Source organism: Pseudorca crassidens, chromosome 8 (genome assembly GCF_039906515.1).
Source record: "Pseudorca crassidens isolate mPseCra1 chromosome 8, mPseCra1.hap1, whole genome shotgun sequence".
Lineage (NCBI taxonomy): Eukaryota > Metazoa > Chordata > Mammalia > Artiodactyla > Delphinidae > Pseudorca > Pseudorca crassidens.
The window spans coordinates 42815503-42843009 of record NC_090303.1 but is presented as its reverse complement, the minus strand read 5'-3'; the positions used below and the strand labels follow the sequence as shown (position 1 = coordinate 42843009).

At 37.1% G+C, this 27507-nt stretch overlaps 1 protein-coding gene across 1 annotated transcript in view; it reads right to left on the bottom strand.

Moving 5' to 3' along the window:
- THSD7A (thrombospondin type 1 domain containing 7A) overlaps positions 1-27507 on the bottom strand; it is a 452500-nt gene that overhangs the window by 176797 nt on the left and 248196 nt on the right. The window lies entirely within an intron of this gene.

Sequence of the window (27507 nt, the reverse complement as noted above, 5' to 3'; positions counted from 1 at the left end):
ACTGTCATAAAAATTTTGAGAAGTAAATGTCTTAAGACACGCATTTCCTTTAATAAAAGCTAGCCCCTGTTACTCTCTGATACTTTGAAATGCCCATGCATGTAGCATAGAAGCCTGAAATAAGCAAACTGTAGATACTTGCATATCCCTCAACTTTCTGCACACAGAATCATAAATGCTACCTAAAGACTATTATCTCCTCTTTCTGCCACAGCTTTTCAGTTCTGAAAAATATTCTATAGATTTTGTTTTTTATTTTTTCTTCCTAGGAGTACTTATTTTCATCCCCTCCCACTCTCCGTCCCCCATCCCCCACCCCACCCCGGAACACACACACACACACACACACACACACACACACACACACACACACACACACACACACTGCAGTGAAAATAAATGACTGGGCATCCCTAATTTGCTTAGCATGAGCACCAAGAGCATTCTCACTTAAGCTTATCAGAATTGTTGCTAATTTGTATCATAACATTAGGCAAAGCCAAAAATGATTCATTGGATTGCTTTCCAACAGTGAAAGTGCTTGGCACACTGATGACAGAAAATACAGGAATAAATGTTTCATTTCTCTGAATATAAAAAAATGACATCAATGATACATATCTCACATAAAACGATTTGTTTTTAATATTTTTATAGGTGTAAGAGTCTTGTGATGGTTAATTTCATGCGTTAACTTGCCTGGGCTAAGGGATGCCCACATAGCTGGTAAAACACTGTTTCTGGGTGTTTCTGTGAGTGTGTTTCTGGAAGCGATTAGCATTTGAATCAGTAGACTAAGTAAAGCAGATTGCCCTCACCACTGTGGGCGGGGCATCATCCAATCCATTGAGGCCTGAATAGAACGAAAAGGTGAAGGAAGGGTACATTCCTTCTCTTCCTGAGTTGGGATATCCATCTTCTCTTCCCCCTGGACATCAGAGTTCCTGGTTCTGGGAAACTGGGTATTACACCAGTGGCCCACTCCCAGGATCCCAGGAGCTGATTCCTATAATAAATCTCCTCTTACATACCTGTATATACACTATTGGTTCTGTTTCTCCAGAGAATCTTGACTAATATAAGTCTACAATATGAAGAAAAACTCCTGTAACTGCAAATTAACATACGCGATTCCTTCACTTGTTGAATCCTTCAGACTATCATTTAAATTAGTGGTTATATGTATAATTACCTGAAAAATCTCCATTTTTTTCCTTTCAATTGACTAAAAGTAACTTTAGTCTTTAGTGTTATTATATAGTGTTGGAAATTACAGTTACTATAAAGGGAAGTCTACTGAGCATGCAATTGTGAGAGCTATGATTACAGCCTGAAGAAATTTATTTTATATATTAAGACTGAAAACTGTAGGAGGAAAATACAGTTTTTATTAAGGAAAAAGGTACAAACATTAATTCCTGGCCATTTTTCTAAAGCTTAATGTTAGCTCTTGGTGTATTTTGAATAAATCAAATAGAAAAATCGGTCACAGATTCTTCTTGAGCTATTAAAAGAGAAATGTGACAAATAAAGGCTTAAGGAAGTGTTGCTTGAAGCAAAATACTCTTAAAATCTTCTGCTAAGCTGAGCAAATCAACACAGAGATAATACAGTCCCTGAAAAATAGTACCAACTAAAAAGTGGTACTTGCTATCTGCTTCTACAAGGATTAAACCGTAAGCTGCTGACCTTCCACATACCCTGAAAGGAGTGCAGGGTGGAGACCAGGAAGGAGGCACCCTGTGCTCTGGGAAAAACTGGCAAAACAGGCCTTCAGATATATATTTTCAGGAGAAGATTTTATGAGCCCAATTCTCGCGACTCCCCATAGCTGAAATGGCACTAAAATCCTTCATGGTGATGTCTGCTCCTTGTGACTAGCAGCAACCTTCTGCAAAAATGTGTGCTTGGTTGCATGTACTCCCCCTTCACCAAAATCACATATACACTGACCTTCCCCCCTTACCTCTTTGGAGCAGTTTCTCAGAGCTATATGAAATGCTGTCTCCCGGACTATAGACCTCAATCTGCCCCAAATAAACTTAACTCACAACTCTCAACATTGTGCTTTTTTTTTTTCAGTTGACAATAGCCTCAATTTTACAGATAATTTTCTATCTATCTATCTGTCTGTCTATCTTTCATTAATCAAAGAAAGACAGGGGGAGAGTATTTTCTGTATGATTCTATTCCTTTGGTGATTTTCATTATAGGTTTTCTTATCCAGTATATGCTGATTTTTTCTTTTTTTTGCATTTTCAACTTTTTATTTAAAAAAACACCGTAAATAAATGTTCTCGGCTGGTTTTACCAATATGAATCACACAATTATTGATCTAACTGGTGGGGTTCTATCTTAGACCTTCCCTGGCATACAAAGAGTTGGCAAATGTGAGGCTACCACTTCAAGCCTCATGCCCATAGCACAGATTGACCAGTGGAGGTACCAGGACCAAACTACAGCCAGAAAAAGAGAGGGCCTTGGGTAGTGAGAGCACAGGTTCAACAGAGTCAAATCTGTGCCCATAAACAGTATATATGCTGATTAATGTAAATCACAGATACTAGTTTAACTCCTCAAAAGTGGTCTTTTTTTTTGGCAATTGCCCAAGATTTATTTGGAATCAGTGTGATTCAATAATGAAGTAAAGAACAGACCTAGGAGATCTTACTGGGTTCTAATTTAATCTGTGGGACATAATTCCTATAGTTGTGTATTACATAATGTAGTGTTTATTGCTGATCCCTTGTTCTCAAATATCGACAACTAAATTTTCTAAAATGGCCCAGTCATTATTCTTATATAATTTTACTAGAAATTATAAAGAAATTGTTCATCCAGTACAAGTTCCAAGGAAGTATATATTAGATTTTTTTTGTCTTATTGTTGATCTCTTGAAAATAAAGGAGACCTTTTATTGTTCTCATACGACTTACAGGGTTTTCAATTATATGTACTTTGTACGCTTCACAGGGTCATAAAAGAATGTCTGAACTTTTCAGGACTTAATAAAACAAACAAAAAAATGAAACTGGTGCATTTTTGTAGGTAGGTCTGAAATATTTTTATATTTGTATATTCAGAGTATTATGATGGAAAAGAAATTCATTATAGGAGGTAAACTTAAATCATCTGTTTCCAGTAATGTGGCCAATGAGGTACTCTGAAAATATACTCACTGTATAATCCCTAAGAACAGTGAATATATAACTTTTTGAATTAAATGTTTTATTCTGAGATAATTGTAGATACACATGAAATTGTAACCTCACAGAGATACCACATACCCTTTACCCAGTTTCCCCCAATAGTCAGATCTCACAAAACTATAGTATAATACCACAATCAGAATACTGGCATTGATACAGCCAGGGTACATGTACTGGGTTGAATAGTGCTGCCCCCCGCTCAAATGTCTACTAAAAACTCAGAACACGACCTTATTTGGATATAGGGTCATTGCAAATGTAATTAGCTAATGAGGTCCTACTGGATTCAAGTGAGTCCTAAATCCAATGACTGGTGTCCTTATAAGAAGTCCATGAGAAGACACACAGAAAGGAAGGCACTGCAATAATGGAGAGAGATGGAGTGATGAAGCTACAAGGATTGCCTACAGCCACTTTGCTCCTAATCTTAGAGAGAAAGAATTCAGTCTTTCGCCATTAAGCATGATGTTACCTGTAGGTTTTTGCAGATGATCTGTACCAAGTTGAGGAAGTTTCTCTCCATTCTTATTTTTCTGAGAGTTTTTATTATGAATGGGTGTTGAATTGTGTCAGATGCTTTTCCTCCATTGTTTGATGTTATCATGTGATTTTTTTTTCTTCAGCCTGTTAATATGGTGGATTATATTAACTGATTTTCCAACATTGAACCAGCCATGCATCCCTGAATACACTGTACTTGGTCCTAGTCTTCAATTCTTATAATGTATTACTGAATTCTAATTGCTAATATTTTTGTTAAGGATTTCTGTATCTGTATTTATGAGAGATTTTGGTCTGTAGTTTTCTTTTCGTTCTAATATCTTGGTCTCTGTTCCCTCTTTTCCTATTTTCTGGATAGAAAAGATCTGTTTCACATTGAGTGAGTTACAGTAGTTTATAGTTTTTTTATTTTTATTTTTTAAATTCCTTCTATTTAGTCTAAGTTGTCAAATATATGTTTATAAAGTTGTCTGTGGTATTCCCCTGTTATTTTGCTGTCTGTAAGGTCAATAGTGATAGCCTCTGTTTTATTCCTGATGTTTGTGATTTGTGTCTTCTCCCTTTTTTACTTTAGTAGTCTTGCTAGAGTTTTCAACATTAATAGTCTGTTCAAAGAACCAGCTCTTTGTTTCACTGATTTTCTCTATTGTTTTGGTTTTCAATTTCACTGATTTCTGTTCTTATTTTTATTATTTTCTTCCTTTTGTTGGCTTTCATCTTATTTTGCTCTCTTTTTTCTTGGTTCTTTAAGTTCGAGTTCATATCATTGATTTGTGTCTTATCCTCTTCTAATGTAAGCATTTAGTGTCATACATTTCTTTTTCAGCACTGTTCAGCTGTGTCTCACAGATTTTTATATGTTATATTTTCATTTAATTCAGTTCAAGTATTTTGATTTTCTTTGAGAATTCCTCTTTCACACATGGCTTATTTAGAAATGGGTTGTTTAGTTTCCAAGTGTTTGGAGACTGTTATCTTTCTGTGATAGAATTCTAATTTGGTTCCCACTGCGCTCAGAGAACACACTGGCACTGTGTTATGATTTAAATTCTTTGAAATTTGCTGAACTTTGTTTTATGGGTCAGGGTATGGTCTATCTTAGTATATGTTTCACAGATACCTGAAAAGGAAACGTATTCTGTCGTTGGACTGTTCTACAAATGCTTAATAAATTCTGTTGGTTGATGTTGTTGAGTTCTTCTGTATCCTTGCTGATTTCTGTATGAGGAGTAGAATGTTGTCATCTCCAACTTTAATTGTGGATTTGTGTATTTCTCCTTTCAGTTCTAACAGTTTTTGTTCACATATTTTGTAGTATGTTGTTTAGTGCATATACATGAAAGATTTCATTATCTTCTTGGTGGATTGACCCTTTATCATTATATAATGTCATTCTCTGTTTCTGGTCATTTTCTTTGCTCTGATGTCTAATTTATCAGATATTAATATAGCCACTCCTGCTTCTCTTTGAACAATATTTTCATGATTTATCATTTTGCATTATTTACTTTCAACCTGGGATATTGCTATATTTGAAGTGAGTTTCTTGTTGAATGTGTATAGTTGGGTCATATTTTTTAATCCACTTTACCAATTTGTGTTTTTTCTCCTTATAAGTCTAATTTTTTTATAGGTACAGAATATATTTTAATTTTTATATTGTGTTAGAAGCAAATTAAAACATTGCCTGAATAAGCATCTGTTAGGGTCTTTTAAAATCTGCTCCCACTGGTGTTTATGAGTGGTGGTCTTCTCTCACTACAAATCTGAGATGTGGGAGGCAAAAGGGAACTGAGCATCTTGTCATTTCTTGAGTCTTAAAATCTCTAGCTTGCCTGCCTCCCTCTCCGACTTTCAGAGTCATCTTAATGGTCTGTTTACTATATAATGTTCAGAATTTTTTTTTAATTTAGTAAGAGAATTAGGAAAAATTACATCTTTTCTATATTCCTGGAAGCAGAAGCCTATATGTTATTTAAAAAATAAAACCTTTCAATTTTATAACTAGGATCACGAGAAAGGAAAATCCTCAAATGATTCCCCAAATCCACAGCATGGATCTGGTATGGCACCAGAGTCCTAAAGCTGGCCTCTCCCTTGAGGCAGTACTGATCCCAGGTCATAGAACTTGCATATCCAGAGTTCTTTAATTACCAGGGACAAAGGAAGGCATTTTCAGACAGAAAATGAGAGTTAAGCTATAACAAACCATCATTAAGGAAATTTCTAAAGGATTTATTTCTCATACAAAGGACAGTGAACAGAGAAGCAGGGTCTAAGATGCCAGATGGAATGGTGGCCAAAGAAAATATTAAATGTGAGTAAAAGTAAACGTTGACTGTAAAAGCATAATTATGATGATTAAACAGGGGAGTGTGGTAGGCAGAATAATGGTCCCCCAAAGATCCCATGCTTTAATCCTCTGAATTTGTGAATATGTTATCTTAATGGGAAAAAGGACTTTGCAGCTGTGATTCAGGATTCAAACCCTGAGATGTGGAAACTATCCTGGATTATCTAAATTGGCCTAATCTAACCACATGAGTCCTAAAAAGCAGAAAACCTTTCTCAGCTGGTCAGAAAGGTGAGCTGGAAGAAGGAGGAGGAGAGATTCAAAGCATGAGAGGTACCTGACTTGCCATTCTGGCTTTGGAGGAGAGGGGTAAAGGCCAAGGAATGTGGCCTCTAGAAGCTGGGGACAGTCCCTAACTAGCAAGGAAATGGAGATCTTACTTTTCCAACTGCAAGAAACTGAATTCTGCCAACAAGCCGAATGGGCAAGGAAACAGATGCTTCTCTAGAGCTTCTAGAAAGGAATGCAGCTCTGCTAAGCACGCGATTTCAGCCAGGTGAGAACCATGTCAGACTTTCGACCTACAAAACTATAAGATAAAATGTTAAGTTTTTGGTACTTTGTTATGGCAGTGATAGAAAACTAATACAGACAGTTATAAACAGCAGTATAGAACTAAAATACAAGACTACATAATATGTAAGTTGGTGAAAGGTAATCAGAGGTAAAGCAGTTTAAAGCCCTTAGCAAGGTAAATATATTAATTATAGATTGTATTCATTTAGGTCTGAACCTTAATATTTTAAGGTAATCTCTTTATATAAATAGGATAAGGATGTGTAACTTCCAAACCAAGGGAAAAAATGCAACAATAGCAAAACTGTTGCAATAAATTCAAAGGAAGGCAAGAAAGAAGAAACAATGAAACAGAAAAAATGTAACAAAGAGAATAAAATAAGATGGAGGAAATGAATGCAAGAGTATAAATCACTATAACTCAAAGATTATCAGACTTAATAAAAAAATAACACCTGAAATGACATTTTATATCCACTAGTTTATCAGAAAACGTACATGTTTGACAATACCAAGTGCTGGAGAAGATGTGAAGCAGCCAGAGCAGTTAAACACTGCTGGTAGAAATTTAAATTGTTTTACCCATTTTGGGAAATAACTTGGAATTTTCTAGCATGTTTGAAGACAGGCATACCCCCAGGTATACAGTTTGGAAAAAGCTATCAGACATCAGACATTTACCCCAGGAGATATTTATAAGAACTGTCATTGTAGCATTGTTTATAACTGCAAATATCTAGGAGTAACTCAGGTATCCAACAAAAAGGGAATGGATATTAAATTATGGTGTCAATACTATGGTGTCAATACAATGCCATAAAGAGGTGGAAATAAATAAACTACAGGACAATCGCTGATATGATGAAACCCACAAATATGTAACAAAGAGTGAAGAAAGCAAGCCAAAGAAGAATATATACTAAATCAGCAGTCCCCAACCTTTTTGGCACCAGGGACCAGTTACCACAGAAACTGGTCCACAGCATGGGGGTTGGGGACTCCTGTACTAAATGATACTATTCATATAAAGTTTTAAAAAGCAAGCATTATCACCATGTTTTGGGATAAATACGTTAAGTCTGGAAAAGAGGAGAGTGGCCACCATTGTCTGGGAACTGGCCTGATCTTTTCAGCTAGGCTATGATGGAGTAAGACAAAAAGTAAGACTACTTCATTTGTCTAACTAAAAACAAGGTCACCGTGGGAACAGCCAAAATATCAAATATTCCCATCTCCCAGCTAATATGAGTGAGTTCTGCTTCTTTATCAGTTACAGCTTTAGACTCCCTCTAGTCTTTCCTACTTCCAAAAATAAGGTTTATTAAGATACCTGGTTATAGAATTACTCTTGCTTCCTTACAGCATTCAATCCACAGCAAAGCTCACTTATTTAAAGCCCCCTAAAATAATTACTTAACTGAAGCCCAAATCCTAATATAAGTGCTTTCTGACCCTCTTACTGAGATGCCCCTGGTTGCCCAGGGTGTGGGCTCTCCCTTGCTGCAGAAAGTGATAAACCCAACTTGTTCAAACACAGGTGTGTAGCTGGTGGTCTTTGGCTGAAGAGCTTGGGCATGTCAAATACATAAAGAAAAGCAAGGAATGTTAAACATAAAATTGAGAATAGGAGTCCCACATCCTGTGATGGAGTGGATGTGAGTTATTTAATAACAAATGCTTACTGGCATTTACAACGTACCAGGCAATGCTATGGTGTTCCAAGTACTTAACAAATATTAATTCATGTAATTCTCTCAAAACCCCATGGGATAGGTATTTCAATTATCCCCATTTGCGGTGGTGGTGGTGGATAATTATTTCCAAATGGGGAAACTGAATATGGAAAGGTTAAGTAACTTTCCCAAAGTCACACAGCTAGGAGATAGTATATTTTGGACTCATATCCAGGCAGTTTGGTTCCATAATCTTCAGTGTGTACTTCTAAGTACTACTCTATGCAATCTTGGAAGGATAAGTGAGGGAGCTTCAATAATATGTAACAATATGTAATGACACACACACACATGCAAATACATTTGAAATAGGTCATAATGTACTGAAGTACAGTTAATGGGGATTATTAGTATTGTATATGTATGTCATAATAGTAAAATGAGGCTATCAAGATAATCCTGGGGCTTCCCTGGTGGCGCAGTGGTTGAGAGTCCGCCTGCCGATGCAGGGGACACTGGTTTGTGCCCCGGTCCGGGAAGATCCCACATGCCGCGGAGCGGCTAGGCCCGTGAGCCATGGCCGCTGAGCCTGCGCGTCTGGAGCCTGTGCTCCGCAACGGGAGAGGCCACAACAGCGAGAGGCCCGCATACCGCAAAAAAAAAAAAAAAAAAAAAAGATAATCCAGCATCAGCCCTGGTGGTCAATCATTGAAAATTATTCTTTCATACAACAGTTGGGAATGGAACTAAATTTTCATTCTACAAGATATCAAGAACTGGCTGTCCAACTAAATTACTATTAAAATGAGATGTTCTGCACCTATAATCTTAATAATAATAGTAAATACTTATATTGAATTTAGCAAATAAATTCTTTTAATCCTCACAGCAATCTCATGAAGTAGGTACAAAAGTAGTAATCCCAAATTTGGAGATGAGGAAACTGAGGCACAGAGAGATTAAGTAACTTGCCTAAGGTCACACAGCTAATCAGAGGTAGCTGGTATCTGAATTCAGAGACCATGCTCTTATCCACTTTGCTATATACTATGATATGACAATTAGTAGAAGCCACATTCTTCCCCCATTTTTTTACTCCAACTCCTAGAAGTCTATAATATGAAGGGTGGCCTGAGTAGAAGACATACACTTTTTTTTTTTTTTTTTTTTTTTTTCGGTACGAGGGCCTCTCACTGTTGTGGCCTCTCCCGTTGCAGAGCACAGGCTCCGGACGCACAAGCTCAGCGGCCATGGCTCACGGGCCCAGCCGCTCCGCGGCATGTGGGATCTTCCCGGACCGGCATCGGCAGGCAGACTCTCAACCACTGCGCCACCAGGGGAGCCCCATACACATTTTTTAAACAGTCTATTTGATTACTGTTGTGGGGGTGACAGAAGAAACTGGAAGTGATATTTATCTGGCAAGTGAGTCCTCAGTATTTTAATAAGAAACATTTTAGATTCTCATCTACTTTTAATATTAAATTTTTAAAACTAAATAATTTTTGTTCTAATGCCTAAAAAATACACCACATGTGTATTTTAAACTTTTTTTATCATGAAATTATATATTTGGATTCTTAAAACATTTTAAATGATAGATCTCACACCCAGCCTACTTCAGACCTATTTGTACAACAATATGCCTTTTCTGAGTCATTCAAAAGATATATTAGGGTTCAAAGTTTGAGAAAAGTGCAATAGGTTTAATAATTCATTCATCCATTTAGCAAAATGGCTGAGCATTTTAGGCATTCAAAGTCTCCTGATACTGTATTTATTTTCCACTGTCTTCCCTGAAAATCTATCTTTTTCTTGAAATAGCATTGCTTTTTTTAAAAAAGCTTATTTCATTGCTAATTCAAAAGTACAAGGAAATTCTCTTGGATTTAAGTCTTAGTTTCAGTATAGGAACTGACCAAACACTATTATTAAACATAAGGATGCCTGATAACAAAAGAGATTCCAAAGATCTATAAATAAAATCAGTTACAAATGGCTTTCCTTTCCTTTGTTCTTATATTGCTCAATGTGTTAAAATAAATATTAGATGCCTACTCTGTGCAAAGCCCTGCCACTGTGTTAGGAACGTTATGCCCAAGGGTGCTATAGGGTCAATGGCAGTGGCAATGATGGTTTGTTGGTTTTTCTTAATTATTACAAGTATGTGATAGTAATTTAGGGTATATTTAACCAAAGTAGTTTGAATTCCACTAAAGTTCTATTGATGGTTTATTCAACCCTCACTTACCGCTAGATGTAAGAACTGATGTCAAGCAAATAAAGAAAGCCTATGTCCTGAAAATTAATCAAATTCTACACGTATCAGTGGTTGCTTAAAGTTTTTTGAAGATGTTCTTGTACTAAACTTTATTCACGGAAGTTTCTTTTATCTTTCACGGGCTGGTATAGTTAATGGGGACATAAAACCCACTTCCTTCTTAATAATAGAGGGCATTGTTTTAAGATAATACACTTATTCTTTAATCAATTTTGCAACCATATTTAAAATGATGGTTGAGAGTTATCTCTCGGTATTTAATGTGCTTTGAAGCTTACTGCCAGTCCTTCCTGCCTATGATTAATTCATTATAGAGCTATTGTTTTGGATTAATCATTTCTTATATTAACACAAGACATATAGTTTACTTAGGAAGCATACATGACAGTCTTGAGTGCGTTTTCTACACCATAATTAATGTTTTCAGTATCCGATGGACCATTGCTGCTTCTGTGCAGCTCACGTACTGATAGCCATGATTTTCAGCCCCAGGCCATCCTGTTTGGCCACAGCTTTCTTCCTCTTTGTGCTTGCTTGTGCTTGCTCTTTGGATAACCTCTTGAATTGTGTTGAGGTCACAAATCAAAACATCTGAGGCCACAAAACATGTTTTAATTTTGTTTTTCTTATATTAGACAATTTCAGAGCTAAGGTATTTGAATGGTCCCTATGTTTGAAACTGTGGTATATTTACATTTTTCTGATTTTTCTGTTTGCTTATTCTTTGGGGGTTAAAGACCAGGCTTGCTCTGTCTTGGTTTTAATAGTCAAGTGAAAGTTGCATTGGATACATTTCATAAATTTAGGTAAGGTTCTTCCCAAATATCCCAATAATGAATATTTAGGCCCAGATTAAAATAAGAAGAGAGCATTCCTCTTTCTTTTCTTCTCAGCTATATATTCTAGTTTTAACTTTTCAATTATGGGTGTTAAGGAGACTGACGGTGGGGAAGGAGCTAGCCCATGAACACTAACAGTGTTGTAAACTTGACAGACTGGGCAGACTTTTAAGAAGGCCATCTTCTCCCTATAAAGGACTCCACCCACCCTGCGGCTGGTGTGCTGTCAGCAGAGTTAGGAGGGCACCAAGCGATGGGCCTGTTACTTCTTTTGCCTGCAGCCTTCACTCTGCTGTGCTGATGCCAGGGAGAGGACTGTCAGATCCCTTCCTACTTCTCTCAGGAATTCTAGTCAATCTCCCAGGTGCCTCTGTTCCTTCCATCTTACATCAATATCACCCCTAGCAAATAGAAACTCCTTTAAGGGTCTAGCCTCTGGACGGGCTCTCTCCTGGTTTCAAGGACTGACACAGGTTTTTCCTCTATTTGTATATTCCACTGGTCATTTTAGGAAACTACAGAGAGAGGTTCATATGCCTATGCTTACAATGCCAAACTCCCTCGACTATCCTCGTGTCTTGACTCAAATAAAACAGAACTGTGCTATCCTTTTAAGTATTTATAGGGACAAACATATGTCAGGTAATTTCTCTCAGGGACCCTGATTCCTATAAAACAAGAACATTTAAAAATACATGGGACTGTTCAAAATATATACCTTCATAGCAATGTCAATCATATTAGGATTTAAATTTCACAAACTGTATCAACAGCTTGACGAGGACATCACTCTCCTACTACAGGGATGTACCATCTGTCATAACACTGCAGTATGAAGTTTTTTTTTTTTCCTTTTTTTTCTTTCTTTTTTTTTAAAATACAGGACATATTGTCGAATAATCTATATAAAAGTCACACTGAAATCTTCCAACAACACACTATTATTGACTCAAGTTACCATTTACAATGTCCCTAATTTGGAAAATAACATTAATAGATAATGTAAATTAAAAGAAGCAGTTTGGAGCCTGTATGTTATCCACAATATAATGACAGAGAAACTTAGCAGTTAGAATTTCAAAGAACTGCAACTTTCGCTTTAAAAAGGGTTATTTAAAAAGTTGGAATATCTAATCAAACAAGGCCTGCAGCTAGCTCCAGAGACTTGCTGAGCTCCTCCAAATATAATTGTTCTGATGATCAAGTGTATTAGTCTGTTAGGGCTGCCATAACAAGATAGCACAGACTAGGTGGCTTGAACAACGGAAGTATATTTGCTCACAGTTCTGGAGACTGCAAGTCCAAGATCAAGGTGCCGGCAGGGTTAGTTTCTATGAGGCCTCTCTTCTGGCTGCCTTCTCACTGTCCTCACACAATCTTCTCTCTGTGCGCTCATCTCTGGCGTCTTCCTCTTCTTCTAAGGACACCAGTCCTATTGGATTAGGGCTCCACCCTTTTGATCTTATTTAAGCTTAGTTACTTCTTTAAAGACCCTATCTCCAAAAAGAGTCACATGGGCAGTTAGGGCTTTAACAAATGAATTTCGGGGGAACACAATTCAGTCCATAATAGCAAGCTTGATGAGATATTGAAGAAAAAATAATCTGTGATAATGACTTAAGCATAGTCATATTCACTGGCATATTTTATCAACTTTTCCCTGTTTTTCTGGGGGAAAAAAACCAGTGCTAAACTTGTATTCACTCAAGTTTCTCCATAGCAGGTTGCTGCCACTATTACTCTCTACACTTTATTTAGAAGCAAACAGAGGTAAATACCTACAGTATGAGATTTTCTGTTTTTCCTGAAATCTTCCATTCTTTTCTCAAAATCTCCATTTATAGAATTCCAAGTGTAGAGTCCCATTTCCTGATCACTGCACAGATGATGAACTTGATAAAAGAGAAATTTTATGGCTTTTCCTTCTAATGTCTTGGTGTTAAAAAATAAAATACAACCTGGAACACTGAGTCAAAGGCCAAAAGCCTGATTTGTGGGCAGCCTTGAACTGTAACCTCAAAACTACTTACCACCTACAAATAAACCATTGTCATGATGTGTTACTTGGATCCAGGCCCACTCTGATTTTCTGACCCACCCAGTTATTTATACATATCTCAGACCTGATTCTTATTCTAATTACTTTTCTCTACTTAAGTCTTTGTAATTACTCCTAAATTTCCCCCTTACACTTTGTCGGGATCAATATTTGTGAATATTTACTTAAGAAACTCACTCAACAAATGTCTACTGAACATCTACTAGGTACCAGGCACATACTGGTACACAGAGATGCTCAGGATTTAGTAGAGAACAAAATAGATAAAGGTATCAGCTTTCTTGCAGTGGGAATACTCATTGAGGGAGTGGGGAAACCTAAAAGTAATAAGCTTAATAAACTACTAACTGGTATAGTATGGTATAAGGCAAAAAGGGCTATGAAAAAAGACAAAAGAGTAGAGGAAGGGGTCTGAGAGTGTGTGGGGGAGGTGGGCAATTTAAAGTAGGGTGATCACATCTAGCCTCTTTGAGAAAGAGACATTTGAGACAAGGATGGAAGGAGGGGATGGGGTTATTACCCAAGCACAAGTCTGGGGCAAGAACATTCCAGGCAGAAGGTGTGGTACGGGAACTGCAAAGGAGGTCCAAGGGATTGGAGAAAAAGGAGCATGAGGCAGAAGCATGGGAGATGGGGTCAGGAGACAAGGGGCAGAAGAGGGAGAAGGGCTTTTACGTGGAGTGAACGGTGGCACAGAGGCAGGGCTTTGAGCACAGGAGTGACACAGCCTATGATTTTTGAATGACTGCTCTGCTGCTGTGTTGAGAATGGATTGTGGTGGGACAAGGGACACCTGTCAGGAGGCAAAACATAGTGTTTCAGACCAGGGGTGATAGTGGAGGTGAAGTGGTCAGATAAATACTGAAGGTAGAGCTTGAAGAATTTCCTGAGGAACTGATTGTGAGAATGAAAGAGAGAGAAATCTAGAATGACTCCAAAGATTTTGGTCCAAGCAACTAACATGGAACTTGTGGTTGTCACTGCATCATTTTTCCTTGTTCTTGACTTTTTAGACTGTGATGAGTCTATTTTCTCACACTGCCTTTCAGAAGATCCGCATCCTATGCTGCATACAACATGGCAATTGACAGGAATCCCAATTCCTCCTCCCTGTACCTCTATTTCTGCCCTGTTATGCTCTACCTCCAATTAATCCACCCATTTCTGCAGCTGCCAGCTGTACTGGCAGCTCTGGACTAAACTGCTGGGTTTGACATTCCAACAGTTTCCAAGATGTCTAGATTCCCCCTTTATTAGGCTATAACATGAGGGCTGCTAAGGTTCAGCCCATTCATGGTAAGACACATGAAATCCATGTTAAGACTTCTGGAAAAAAAAAAAAAGCACTGAAGTTTCTGGCATTAAACTCTAGTGTGTGTTTCTAAAAAAACCAAATGTCAAAGGTGGCAGAGTCACAACAGCGCTTGTTGGAAAATGTCATCATGTAGCATCAGAGCTTTTTGGAACATGCAAAGTTCCTGATTTCTGGGTCTGGGGAGTAGAATCATGATTTTCAAGATCCATGCTTAACCTAAAAACAGTGACTTTTCAATTTTCAGTTCATGCAACAATTACTGGAAGGTGGGAGTGAGGAGAGGGGTTGTTTTAAAGAAGCAGACTCCTGGGTACCATGACCAGAAGTTTGGATGCGCTACATTTGGATTGAAACCTAAGAATAACCTCAGAATATGGATTTTTAACAAGCACTTCAGCTGATTCTGATGCAAGCAATGGTCAGGCTGCCCTTTGAGAAACACAGCTATGCAGGACTAGAGTTGAAGTTAACCACAGGATGCCATAACGCTGTGGCACTAAATGCTTATCTTTTAGAAAATGTCATTCATATTCCAGAATAGAGATGCGTGCACTCTTAAAGAATTGCTTGCTATTGTCTTTGGCCATAAGAATATTAAGAATTATTTGTTCAGTAGTATAGTTTTTTCTATTGGTGGTGTATTTCTTCCTGGACATTTTTCTAACCTTAAATCCACCTTTTAATTTATGGTAGCATGTAAACTGAGTTTGAATACTTTCCCCAAGTTTACACTGTATTCTTTTAAATAAAACTGCTTGGAAAATGATACTGGAGACTTGAAAACATCTGCCATTGTAGAGCTCAAGCCTCACTAGGAAATGCTTCTGGAGCTTTGATACTAGTGATCTCCTTGACTCACTTTTGTGGGCTGATACAACTGCATCTTAGGGAAAACGGATAAGATTGTGGGAGAAAGGGGGAGATCCCTAAAGCAGATTGGCTTGTATATTTTGGATATTAAACACTTATCATATAGGTGCTTTGCAAATATTTTCTCCCATTCCATAGGTTGCTTTTTCATTTTGTTGGTGCTTTCCTTTGCTGGGCAGAAGCTTTTTAGTTTGATATAGCTCCACTACATCATTGTTTATTTTTGCTTTTGCTGCCTTTGCTTTTACTGTCAAATCTAAAACTCATTGCCAAGGCCAATGTCAAGGAGCTTACCCCCTATGTTTTCTTCTAGGCATTTAATGGTTTCAGGTCTCACATTCAAATCATCAATAAATTTTGAGCTGAAGTTTTATTAATTATTAATGAATCTCTCTTACATTTTATCTCACAGATCTTAAACTTTTTAATCTAAACTTTATTTCTTTCACATTTATGTTTTTCTTGACTTCTAGCCTATATTAATGAAAATCTTATTTTTTTCATTTTTATTTTAATGGTATTTTGAGTATATTATTACCTCATTACTTTTCCTCTAAATCTTTTTGTACAATTTAAAAACTCTACTCCTAATCTCTCCTATTATTATTATTTTTAAATTCTCTGTTCTCATATAGTTCAGATTTTTTTCCTCTGGAAGCAAAAATGAGAGACTCCGCAGCAATGTATATGGAGTGGGGAATTCTCCTTTTACTCTGCTGACCTTCTGATTAACCCCAAAGCGTCTCTGAGTGTTTCCAAGTATCCCTTAAAAAATGGAACGGTCTTGGTTTTTAATATCACACATCACTCAAAGTTTACATGAAGAGCTACATGTTTTAAAATCCATTCAACCTGACACAAAGAATCACTGAATGTGGGGAAAAAAAGAAAATGTCAGCATTACAGCCCAAGCAAGGAGGGACTGTAGGCATTGGGGTGGGGAGGGGCTTTAACCTTCTGGCTTCAACTTGATGAAGGACCAGGTGGCAACCAACCTGAAAAGAACTCTTGGGAGGATATTTAGAAGTGGATCCAAAACTAGGGATCTTGACTTATATGTATTTCACTTGGTTCTTGTGTTCTGTCAAGATGACTTCTGTCTCCAGTCTTGATGAATTCATCAAAGAACCCTCTTGGCTGTGGCGTTTCTCAGCTCCATCCTCAGGTTAGAGGAAAGTTTGCCAATGAGCACAGCAGGATTTAAGTTGGAAGGCCACGTTCATTTGTGAAGACTCATATTAGACCAGATGGCACCAAATAAATCTGAGAAACTACAGATATGAGAAGGAAAGCTGATCTTTCCTCAAGACTATGGGTTTTGGATAAAGCTCTCTGGAACTGAAGAAATGGTGGAGATGCCTCAGATCCTTTACCTGTCACCCAAAAAGAAATTAGGGGTGTTATTCTGGGGGAAGGTAGAGAACTGGGGCCTACAGGCACTTACGCAATTCCCAAGGTCTAAGCTGACATTTTTTTTTTTCAGCAGAGACACTGCTTTATTATCTCTGATGAGATTTCAACCCTCATTTGTTATCTTTATCCACATGTATATATCATGTGTTTTTTCCTCTGGGTGCTTTGAGAATGTTCTCTTCATCTTCAGTGTTCAGAAATTTGAGTTTATTGTATTTTTGTTGTCGTTTTTGTATTTATCCTGCTTGAGTTTTGCTGAGCTTATTACATATGAAAGTTGATGGTTCCTTTTTCAACAAATTTGAGAATATTTTGGCCTTTATTTCTTCAAGTATCTTTTTTCTCCTATCACTCTCTCTCTTCCCTATAATATCATTAATACATGGATAGTTTGATATTATTTCACCAATCACGGAGTCTCTCTTCACTTTTTTCCCCCTCTATCTTCTTTCTCACTGTTCTTCAGATCTGATCATTTCTATTGATCTGTCTTCAAGATCAATAACCCTTTCTTCTACTCAGATCCAATAATTTCTATTGATCTGTCTTCAAGATCACTTAACCTTTCTTTTGCTAGCACCAAGAATAAAACACAATGATTTTTTTTACTGCAGATCTGTTACATTTCTGAATTTCCATAGTCTTATGTCTATTTTTCTCTTTATACTCCCATCTGTTCACTCGCCAAGACAATCTTTTCCTTTAAACCTTTGAAAATATCTATAATAATAGTTCCTTAAAGTCCTTGTCTGCTAACTGTAATAACTGAGTCCTCTAAAAGTATATTTCTACTGACTGCTTTTTCTTGATAACAGATCTCTTTATTGAATTTTGTGGAATAACTTTTTTTTTTTTTCTTCTGGCCACACCATGTGGCTGCTTGCTGGATCTTACCCAGGGACTGAACCCGGGGACTGAACTAAGTGAGAGCACCGAGTCCTAACAACTCCAGGAATTCCCTGGAGTAACTTTTTATCTTACTTTCTAGACTTTGTGAATGATATGCTGTAGAGAGTCTGGATTATGTCATCTTCCTTTATGAATTTTGTTCTGTCAAACAGTTAAATTGCTAGCAGATCCTTCTGATCTTTTCAAGCTTGGTTTCATTTGGATTAAGGCTTGTCTGGTTCAGATTTGAACTTGGCTATGACACTGTGGTCCTTACTCCTAAGCCATGAGGGCTGAGGTGTTCAGTGAGGATTCTCATCCTTGCAGGGCTAGAACTTTGACATCTCCCAGCACTACACTACCTATTCTATCACCACTCAGCCCTCAGCCTTGCAGCATAGGATCTCTGCTAGACTTCACAGAGTCTCAGTCTGCACATGTGCAGCCCAGCCCTGGGACAAGGCCCCATGGGATATCCGCACATAGACGCCTGGACTCCACCCCATTCCCCTCAGTGCAAATGCCCTTTCTCTGTACCCTGTCCTGAAATTTCCAGTCATTTCAGCATCCTGGAATTCAGATTCCTAACTCTTTAGTTCAGCAAGACCTGATGCTCTGCTTGTCTTCATTTTTCCTACTCTGTGTTAGGAGAGGAGACCCTCCAGTAGAAGACTGAGGTGATTGATCACCTCAAAATTGTGGTTACAGTTTTCTGCAGCTTGCTGTTTAATGCCTAAAAGCAGCTGCTTTGTAATTTTTGTCCAATTTTATAGTTATTCTTATTGAGAGGTTCCAGTTACTCAATTATAGTTGGAAGCAGAAGCCTAACAATATGCTTGCTTTTCTGATGATTTAAAATATTTAGTTACCAGGTTTTGTGATATATTTCTAAAGATGCATATCTTATAACTTTCATCTCTCTGGCTATCAAAGTAATAATTCGTTGGAAATCATATATACCGACCCTTGGAGGTCATTACTCAGTCCATTTATTCATTTACTCAACAAATACTTACTAAACAATTATTTTGTGTTGCCTATTCTGTTAGTGATTATTTTCCCCCTAAGGAGCTTCAAGGGATTTATTTTAACACATGTATTAAATAGATCATGGAATTTGTACTATTCAGGTATACTGTACTCCGATATTGTTTTAAAACTTTTATTTATTGTGCCATTAAAAGAGTGTATGGAGGGGAGACAAGCACACTTGAGTGTTATGATTGGAGATGTCAAACAGGAAGATAAATATATGATTTTGTTCTTCAGAGGAGAATTTGTGCTTAGATATATAAATTTGGGAAGCCAAACAATACCCTAGAGTGCCAAAAATATCATTGCCCAGTCATCCTCTCTCACATCACGCTACTTTGATCCTCCGTATAGTACTTCTTGCTATCTGATAATTTCTTGTTTATCTCTTTGCTGATAGTTTGTCTCTTTCCATAAATATATAAACTCTGTGACAGCAAGAATCTTGTCTGTGCTGTTTCTCTATTTTCAGCATTTTAGAACATCGTCTAGACATAGACAGCATTCAGTAAGTATCAGCTAAATAAATGAAAGAATGAATAACTTCCTGACATAGTAAATGGAAACAGGGACATTATATGTATAATTTTACTGTAATTAAACAGGAATAACCTTAGTAAACCATTCACTCTCAGACATAATTACTTATTTAAAAGAAAGGCACATATTTTAAAAGAAGTATCACTTAGAGGGAAGGTAACTTTTTCTCAACATCAAACTGACTGACAATTAAATAACCCTAACTCCATGGCATAGTGGTTAAGAGCACAGGTTCAGGAAGCAGACTTTTTTTTTTTTTTGTGGTACACTGGCCTCTCACTGCTGTGGCCTCTCCCGTTGTGGAGCACAGGCTCTGGACGCGCAGGCTCAGCGGCCATGGCTCACGGGCCCAGCCACTGCGCGGCATGTGGGACCCTCCCGGACCGGGGCACGAACCCATGTCCCCTGCATCGGCAGGCAGACTCTCAACCACTGCGCCATCAGGGAAGCCCAGGAAGCAGACTTTTTGATTTACAACCCGGGTTATGATATTTACTAGCCATACACCTCGGTAAAATTATTTAATTTCTCTATACCTCAATACTATATAATAACAGTACTTCTTAGGCTTGTGGTGAAGGTCTAATTAACCACTAAATGTAAAACAGAACAATGTCTCACATGTAATAAGCGTCTATCATCTTCTCAATCCTCCTCATCATTATCGCTTCAAGTTAACTCATTTAGGTCCATAGATTTACACTTGCAAATTATTTTATCTTGAAGAAGATACCAGAAAGTTAAACTGCTTCTTCTAAGAGATGGCATTAATGTCGAAGCCTGGTCTCCCTTGCACATGTAACAGATTTTTGCTATGGGTTATGTGCTGGAATAGACTTAAGGACCTTTGATATTCCTTTATCTGTGTCTAAACTTTTTCTCTGTCCTACATCTAGTTAGTTCTGAACTCATCTCACTGTTCGAAGTGGATCATATTTTATTCAAGTTGATGTCTTTGTCAAGCCTTTTGATTTTCTTTTAAGGATGCTAATCCTATTCTCACCTAGATGATGGCTGGAAAATGTGTCTCTGCATTTAAGTGCAACTAAACAGAAAGCAGAATAAAAGTACTCCAGATCCCTGTGTCAGGGGATGTAAGGGAACTCTCTGCCTCTCAATATCTATAAAAACTCTGAGGAGGGTTGCCTGAGGGAATAGCTGTACATCTATTCATTTAGATATTCTGAACTCTATCCCTGGGTTATCCTGCTTAGCAGAGACCTATAAATCTGTACCGTATCACATTAATCCCTACTGATTTGCCTTTCCTGAGTTACACTTTCACATTTATGCTAGTGGCCTACATTGAGGAAAACTGCTTAAAGAAAAAGCTTCCTTATAAAATTCATTGTGGTGTTTACACTACAGATGTTAATAAAGTTGTAATGCAATACAGTCGCACTATCCTCTTTAGGAAGCCCTACTGATGAATTTTCTTTCTGACCCTAAAACCAGAAATTGTGCTTTTCCTTTAAAACTGGTTCTACTGTCTAATGGATGCTGTGAATTTCGTAATTCACTATTCCTCTTTGCACTGGCTATCAAGCTTAGAATTAAAACCATTGGTCCCACTTCAAGATACTCACAGGATCTTACGGCACACGTTTTCATACATTATCTTTATTATATTCATCTTTGGTTGGATATCCTCTTACTACTAGCATTTTTCCTTTGCCCCACATTCCTCACCCACTTATCCTTAAAATGACTGTATCTCCTTTTATTTTATATATTTACATAAAACAAAGTGGGGCACAGGTAAGTATTAAAAATCACATAATACGGAAGATTTCTAACTGCATCGAATAAAAGCCGCTTGATAAATTCAAGTCACTCTCAAGCCATCAATATAAGTTATCTTCCCATAAATAATATCTACTACAGGGAAATCTACATATTTTTACGGAAGACAATCATTACCCTCTCTAAAGCACACTGCACACAGCACAAATGCATACTGTCCACGTGGAAAGAATGACTACAGTTCATAGCCAATAGCTGCAGGCTTGATTCTGACAGTGGAAAGTCTGGAACAGAGTAGTTCTGTTCCACTAGGTGACTTAACACAATACAGTAAAGGTACCTTTTCAGGTGATGTATAGGAAATTGCCACTAATCAACAGCTCTTGACCTACAAAACTAACAATTTCATATGATTCAACACAATACTGGTTCACATGCCCATGGGCAAGACTTCATACTGACCTTATAGAACCATCTCAGGGAATGAATCTCTTAATTGTGTTGAATCGTAAAAGGGAATTAAATTATCCTTAATTTTCTTTCAATTTTCTGTTATAAGAGGCATATCTCCATGGCATTTTTGTTTATTTCTGCAACAGAAATATCATCGGATAATTTAATATACTAGAACTACTTTCAGTGACTTTGATAAAGTTGTGGGTGGCTACTGTACCCAGTTTTTTATTCTGAAGCAAATTCACAGGGCAGAGGAATAAGACTAGATAGAATTTAGACTTGGAGTCAAAAACTGGCTCAAGTCTGTCCTCTGTCACTTACTGTCTTGGTATGTCTGCAAAAATTTAGTCATGCATTAATAGGAAAACTATCACAACATGTTAGTTTCTTTGCTTACTCCCTTTGTTATGAATTTTTGAAAGACAGTGAGAAATGGATCAACAGCTTTCTTAGTGAAAAACATGATTTTTTATTTTCAAAGTACTTCTGGAAATTCCTAATGGAAGAGGAACTTAACTGATCCCAGCCTTTCTAACCAGACCTAGCTGAGGACATGTAAAACAACAAGACCCTTTTGTAGTTTCTTGCATCTGTTTATTAGTATTATTTTGGTCAAAAAAGTTAAGGTCTCCCGGGCATAGTGCTGCCTAACCAATGTGGTTTTAAAAGCCCAGGAATCCTGTGTAACGTTAGGGGCAGATGGACCAGTGTGGCACAGGCTGAGCAATGATGAAAGTGTGCGTTTAGAGCAACCAAAGAATCCCACGGTTATTGCAAGTATTTCCTTCGGAGTCCTTTGGCAACAGAGCGCTGCCTAAACTTCTCAAGGATTCAGCGTCACAAAGTAAGGGAAGCTGTAATTATTCTGTCTCCCATAAATACAGAAGTAAAATTAGCTCTATTTCTTTTTGCTCTGAAATAATACAAAGGAAGTCTACTTTTTCCAAGAAAGGAGCAATTTCATGGATAATGTAAATACACTAAAGGATTTTGAGACATACTGAAAACAGACTCCATGAATTATACATCCTCCGTTATGTTTCTCAACTAGCAAGGCCAGTATACAATTACGCCTTTATTACATGCAAAATGCTTGGAGTAAAATTATCATTTAAAAAAATTCCTCCCTTTTTCTCAATTTAAGCAGAAAAGTAAACACATAAACAAAAGCAGTTAATACTCATTTGGCATATAATAAGTGCAAGGCCTTATGCTAGGATGTGTTTTACATATGTTATCTCATTAAGCCTTTGCAGAGGAAAGGAAAACAAAGGAGGAAAAGAATGAAGTTAGTGAGGCATACAGATTAATTCAAAATGAAACACTGTAAATTAGATGTCTAGGAAGTAAACATCCTCTCATTGAAGGGCTTTTTAATCTCGCTTTAAGATATTTCTAAATGACACAATTCACAAACTACCCAGACCTCTGGTAAGAATAATGGATCAATTAAAATTTAGGCGGGAAAAAGTGCCATTCCCTCCTCAGAAGCTTAAAATCTTGGGGAGTTGGCATAATACTCATGAGGCAACTGTAAAAGCACAGAATTCTATGTAATCAAATGGTAACCTGTGTAATATAGTATAAGAAGGGCATAGGCTTTGGATGAAAAAAGATAACAGTGTGAAAAAGACAATTTGAAACAGGAGATATGTGGATAGTTGTGACAATGGTTGAAGGCATTTCAAGTCAGATAATAGAGAAGCAGCACAAGAAAAGGAAAAGAAAGGTCACTGGTCTCTGTTGCAACAGGCAGGTGACCCTTGGCTTAGAGAAAGTTCTTGTCTATAGACAGACACAGCACAGCATCTGATGCTGAGAACATGTAGCTTTGCTGAATATTGAAAATATGAAAGTGTAAACTGATACATCAAAATCACATAACTACAATAATATGGATGGCTACTTTAAATTCTTAGGCTGTGTTCAATATACAATTTTTTATATAAATTAGCTGACCCATAGAGGTATTTTTAGTGGATTCCAGACTAATAATATGGACCCTTGTATTTCAAGTGTATTTTTGTGTAGAATAAATGGTGAAACCTTTTCAAGATGAATCTGTTGTCATGGCTTCCTTTTCCCATTGCTATTCTACCCAGTTTATTTCCCTTTTTATTGCCCATTGCTTTTAGAAGGAATAAATATTAATGAGTTCCACAATGTAGTTTGTACTCCTCTGTTAACACTGGTGAGAGGAGCTACTCCCTACTGAGCAATCATCGGCAAGGCAGGGAACAGCCCGCCACAGACCAGTTCTTTTACATTCTTAGATTGCAGGAGTGTGCCTCTGAAAAAGTGCTATTCATTCGCCAGCGCAGGTCCCTGAGTATTCATTTCAAAATTCCTTCTGGTGCTATCATTCATCGACAACTGACTCGATGAAATATGTGCTTAAGGGTTACAAAAAGCACACATAGTACAGTCACTCGATAGTGTCAGGTTATGTGACATTTTATCTAATGTTTTTCTTTCATTAATGGAAGGTCCTTTACTAACAGCTATGGCTTCTTTCCATCTTGGGTTACAGATATAAAGTGAGATGAAACAGTATCTCAGTGTAAAGTGTTCTTCCTCACCAATTTCCTAACTTAACTACTAGCAAGGTATAGTGGTTTTCTAAAGATTTGCAGCTCAGGCACCTATAACTAGGGCTCAGTGAACATAACTAAGACCAATATTAGAACTGAAAGTTCTACTTCACTTCTGAACACAAAGAGTGACTTTTCCCAGTCACTCCATTCTTCCCAGTTTTATCTCTAGAACTTTGGGAAACCTGTCTTCAGGACACGAATGCCTGTGTTTCTGTTTCTCATCTTAATGTACTGATTCTCTTTGGCTCAAATAGAGGCCAAAAATCTGTGTTAGAATTTGGGACAGATTCATTAAGAAACCCATGAGGCTTAAGGTCAGGGCGCTTCACGTGCACAGGACCCTTCTGAAACCCTGACAGAGATCTTACTGATTTTGTATTTGGAATTTAGCTTTTTTTTTTGTTTTTTTTTTTTCAATGCATAAATTACATAAGCCTTGGGCCTCAAAAAGAAAGAAAAACAGATTTCCATTTCCCTATCCCAGTCTCTCCCAAAGCTTTGGAAAGGGCTTTTAAAAGGACCATCATGAGCTTTATGGTAAAATCGTCTCCTAATTATAATCACCACGGTGCTTATAAAACAAACAGAGATTCCTGCACCCATTTCAGACCTACAGAATCACAATCCCAGTGGATAACATCCAGGGATTTTTGCATTTTCTTAAAGCATACAGGTGATTTTTAAACTACATTTTGAAGATACGTGATTTCCAGAAAAATAATATACCCAGTGAATAAGGGTAAAGGTTCTTTGTTAAGGATGGACCATGGTTGTAGTATATTTTCAGATTTTAACTGAAGAGCCCCAAACTGGCATGTCTGTAGAAGTGTCTCCATGTTAGCCTTGTGAAGGGGCAACCCTGAACTTCCAGTAAACAAAACCTTAATACGAGGTTATTTGAGGTTCGGTTATATAAGGTAGGTTATAAGTTCCCTGACAGGGATCAAGTCTGCTTTTTAAAACATTCTATATTCAACATCGTAATCAGTGGTGCAACCTAACAGTTGCTCAGTAAGTATGTAGTGAGTGAATGAAGGAATATCACATGAGATATCCAAATTTTAACACTTCATTGATAGCTTGTGATTGATGTTCAGAAAAGAAACACGGGAGAAGAGACACAGAATGAGTTTAACGTTAACCCACTGACACATAAAAAGATGCTCAACATCGCTAATTATTAGAGAAATGCAAATCAAAACTACAATGAGATACCACCTCACACTGGTTAGAAAGGCCATCATCAAAAAGCCTACAAATAACAGATGCTGGAGACGGTTTAGAAAAAAGGAAACCCTTCTGCACTGTTGGTAGGCATGTAAATTAGTGCAGCCACTATGGAGAACAGCATGGAGGTTCCTTGAAAAACTAAAATAGTTACCATACGATTCCACAATCCCACTCCTGGACATATATCCTGACAAAACTCTAATTTTAAAAGAGGCATGCACCCCAATGTTCACTGCAGCACTATTTACAATAACCGAGACATGGAAGCAACCTAAATGTCCATCAACAGACGAGCGAATAAAGAAGATGTGATACACACACACACACACACACACACACACACACACACAGACAGACACAATGGAATATTACTCAGCCATAAAAAGAACAAAATAATGCCATGTGCAGCAACATGGATGGACCTAGAGATTGTCATACTGAGTGAAGTCAGACAAAGAAAGACAAATATCATATGATACCACTTATGTGTGGAATCTAAAAAACAAAATGATACAAATGAACTTATTTACAAAACAGAAATAGAGTCACAGATGTAGAAAACAAACTTATGGTTACTGGGGGGAAGGGGAGGGGAGGGATAAACTGGGAGATTGGGATTGACATATACACATTACTATATATAAAACAGATAACTAATAAGGACCCACTGTATAGCACAGGGTACTCTACTCAGTACTCTGTAATGACCTATATGGGAAAAGAATCTAAAAAAGAGTGGATATATGTATAACTGATTCACTTTAGTGTACACCTGAAACTAACACAGCATTGTAAATCAACTATACTACCAAAACAACAAGGTCTTACTGTATAGCACAGGGAACTATATTCAATATCTTATAATAAGTAATAATGGAAAAGAATCTGAAAAAGAATATATATATAATCATATATATATATATCATTCAGTTATATATCTATAACTGAGTCACTTTGCTGTACAGCTGAAACTAAAACAACATTGTAAATCAACTCTACTTTAATAAAAAATAATAATATTAAGCAATCGATGCCATCTGTTCCTTCCCATTAAACATTTAATCTTCACAGCAACCAAATAATTAACATAGTGCCTTAAAAAACATAATCAATACTCTCACTGTCATCATATCATCATCATTATGGTATCATTTCCTTTTACAGTGGGCATTTGGCTCTTAAGTGTAGGTATTTGTTGTAAGTATTTCGTTAGACTTCATATTGTTGGAGAAATTTCAATGTGTCTAGCCTACTGATATCTTTTTGCATCATAAAATTATTATCTAGTATGTTTTATCCTTTCTAGCTTAATATCACTCACATATTTAACAGCACACCATCTATGACTTTGTCAAAGGCACCAACATACATAATGAATTTTATTATCTTCTCTGGGTAATAATTCCTTTGTCATTATTACCTTTGTCTAAGTAATCAAGCCAGTGTCATTCACCTTTCCCATTAGCAAACTGGGAAAAAAATGAGAATGATACAAAGGGAGATAGGTTTGAAATACTCAGGAATTTTCAGATGTTTCCTTCAGTTTTAAAAGTTTAGTCATTCTCATGCTTCACTGAACAATATCAAGTTAGCAACATAATTTTTATTGAGTTTTATGTTTGTGAAGATTATCCTTCACTCTAAAAATACTGGAGAAAATTCTGGGCATTTTTGATTATCCAATAAAATTTTCTATCAAATGCTGTTTAATCAATCCAACCATTAAATCTTCTGGATAGTTTTGACACTGCACACATATATAACTCAAATCAATCTCATGTTATTTCTCATGTTAAAATAAAATTTTCAGCTGCACTTTGTATATAAAGATGGCATTACTGCCTGGGAAATACAACGTGTGATCTGTTTAGGTATTTTCCAGCAGTGGTAAATGTTTGGACTGAGTAATCCACACTCTTAGTTTGATCATGGCAAAAAACTTATAAAACAGTTGGTTGGTCTTATAATAATAACAAAAACAAAATGACTTTCTG